The sequence below is a fragment of the Colobus angolensis genome, unplaced genomic scaffold (assembly GCF_000951035.1).
Source record: "Colobus angolensis palliatus isolate OR3802 unplaced genomic scaffold, Cang.pa_1.0 Scaffold1, whole genome shotgun sequence".
NCBI classification, from domain to species: Eukaryota; Metazoa; Chordata; class Mammalia; order Primates; family Cercopithecidae; genus Colobus; species Colobus angolensis.
In genome coordinates this window covers 1,699,084-1,701,769 of record NW_012110918.1, presented here as the reverse complement: position 1 = coordinate 1,701,769, position 2,686 = coordinate 1,699,084, and the positions used below count along the sequence as shown (strand labels likewise).

The 2,686-nt window shown below is 50.5% G+C and overlaps 1 protein-coding gene across 2 annotated transcripts in view; it reads left to right on the top strand.

Annotated features, from left to right (window-relative positions):
- The first annotated feature begins 587 nt into the window (after positions 1-587).
- Positions 588-2,686, top strand: part of CEP112 (centrosomal protein 112kDa) — a 567,477-nt gene continuing 565,378 nt past the window's right edge. The window contains exon 1 of one of the 2 annotated variants that reach the window (XM_011944093.1): positions 588-704. The gene's annotated coding sequence lies outside the window, so the exon portion shown is untranslated. Of the gene's footprint in view, positions 705-830; positions 1,042-2,686 lie in introns of those variants that run through there. The other variant, XM_011944768.1, reaches the window with a different exon arrangement.

The following is a 2,686-nucleotide window of genomic DNA, read 5'->3' as shown; positions in this document are numbered from 1 at the left end:
ATTCTGTACACTTTATTTTCCTTAGCATGATTTGTCTTTGAGACAAGGAAGAGCTGTTGGTGTTTACGTCCAGTGGGATAGGTTTTAAAAAGAACCATTTAAAGAATTTGACTTGGGTTTTGATATATCAGAGAGTGAGTAAATTTTCACTTGAGACTCATTCAACTCTGATGTCTGTCCACATAACGGATCACCCCTTCTTGAGCATCCTCCAGCCGCCCCATTTTCTGTGCTCTTATTCTTTCGCCACGGCCCCTGACGTGATCATAAGTGACTCTGCGCGGGATGCGGGAGGGCTGCAGCATTTAAACTGCAGTCGGGTTATTCCGGAAGCTTCGACCGGGGACCCACCAAGGGGCCAGGAAGCTCTGGTGCAAGTCTGGCCGCTGCTAGGCAAGCGGGAGTGTCGCCATGGCAACGGAGCCGCACACAAGCCGCCGCCGATGGGCGGAGAAATGCTCGCGCGGAAGTCTCCGCCCCCAGCCTGGGGCACCGGTGGTCGCGGCCGCCGGGAACGTCGCCGTGGCAACGGCACCGCAGGCTGGAGGGGTGGAGTAGGGGGCGGGGAAATGCGAGAGCGAAAGTCCCCGCCCCCGGGCTGCTGGGCGGCGGCCACGCAGCGGCCCGCAAGGATTTGAAACCGTTTGGCCCGGGCGGCGTCGGCGGCGGCGGCCGAGCGGAAAGCTTGCGTGTGGTGGCGCCAGGTTCTCATTTTTTCCGAATTTCCTTCCCCCGCCCTTCCCACCAGATTCTCGAGTGGAATTTTGCGCCAGTGGCCGCCGCCCCGCCCTTGCGGGCCCGTTCGGGGAGGGGCGTCGCCCTTAGGCCCTGGGCCCGTTCTCCGGGCCTGGGGGGCGCGCGCCCAGGGGGTCCCAGCGCTGTCCGCTGTGGTGTCCCCGATAGGCAGAGCGCAGTCCAGGCCAGGACGGCTTGGGAAAGTTCTGAGTAAAGTTTGATCAGCCGGTTTGATCGGTCTGACATGGTCAAGGAGTCTGACCCAAGGGTTTGCGACTGGGAGAGGAAATCTGTGTCCTGGACAAGGTAGGAGCGCGGCCTGGGCCTGGGCCTCGGCGGGCCGAGGAAGGGACTGCCAGGAACGGCACCGCTGGAGTTTTCAATTCCGTCCCAGAAAAGAGTCTCAGAACAATCAGCTGGATTTGCCGGGACAGAACCAGGGCGCTGGTTGGTTTGCAGAAAGTCATAGGCCGCTTGGAGAGGCCCTAGCCCAGCACCGCCGCATGTAGGATGCTACCCTGTGTTTCTGAGTTAATTATTTTTAAGTGTTCAAGAGAACGACATAAGTAAATGTGAACAACTTTTCTAATCATTGCACGGCTATTTTTATTTGTCTTTAATATTTTAAGATGGGTCAAAATAAGAGAGAAGAGGCACATTAAATTCCATGAGCCTCTTCACAGTGGTCAGGCTGCAGCTTAGTGGAATGCATGGTATTAATAATTTGTGCAGTTTTCAGGCCCAGCTGTCATTGTCCCCTAAGAACCTACGTCAGTGATTTCACCTCACGTAAGTCTTAGCTTCCACCTCTGTGAAATAACCATGGAAATGGTGTGGAAATGGTAGGGCCGGGCCAGAGAATACGCTGAGATTTGTTTCTAAAGCACACACCCAGCTACGGGCAGAGTCAGGGAAGGCTCCTGTCAAAACATCCACACGTGAAAGCCAGAGAAAACGTGCACCTGTAAACCTTTTTTATTTGTCGACATTTCCGGTTTTCTTTTTTTGAGACAGAGTCTCGCTCTGTCGCCCGGGCTGGAGTGTAGTGGCCGGATCTCAGCTCACTGCAAGCTCCGCCTCCCGGGTTTACGCCATTCTCCTGCCTCAGCCTCCCGTGTAGCTGGGACTACAGGAGCCCGCCACCTCGACCGGCTAGTTTTTTTGTATTTTTTAGTAGAGACGGGGTTTCACCATGTTAGCCAGGATGGTCTCGATCTCCTGACCTCGTGATCCGCCCGTCTCGGCCTCCCAAAGTGCTGGGATTACAGGCTTGAGCCACCGCGCCCGGCCTTCCGGTTTTCTTTAATAACCCACAATATATTTAAAATATGATTTGATTGACCAAAATGGATTTTACACAACTTCCAAGAACATTTGTTTTGTTTGGCAAGGAGTGTGATGTGAACGAAGTGTATTCTTTCCTTGGCAGTTGTGACTCCTTTTTTTCCCCCAGACCTTTTAATACTTGTGGCTTGGTTATGTTTGCTGACTCTAGGGTAGGTAAGCACCTGAGAAGGTCTTAGCCCATTTTGTAGCTGTCCAAAAAGAAACGTAAGTTTAAAAAGAGACAACATGGGTGAGTTTAATAAAAGACATGATCCAAATATAGATTGTAGCTATAAGCAAGAGTCACCCAATTTACTTCTTTTTTACCTTTGAAATTATTTATTTCTTTGAGACAGTCTTACTCTGTGGCCCAGGCTGGAGTGCAACGGTGTGATCTCAGCTCACTGCAGCGTCCGTCACCTTGGTTACCTTTGAAATAATTTATATAACTGATAGGCACACTATAATTACTCTAAGCCTAAGCCAAAGATGTTGCTTTACTTATTTTTCAATTCTAGTAATTTAAATTTTTCAATTCTGATAAATGGTGTGAAACTTTTGATAAGTTGGAACTAAGTAGATATAATTTGTGAATATGATGTAATTTGTTTTAAAATTTCTGTTT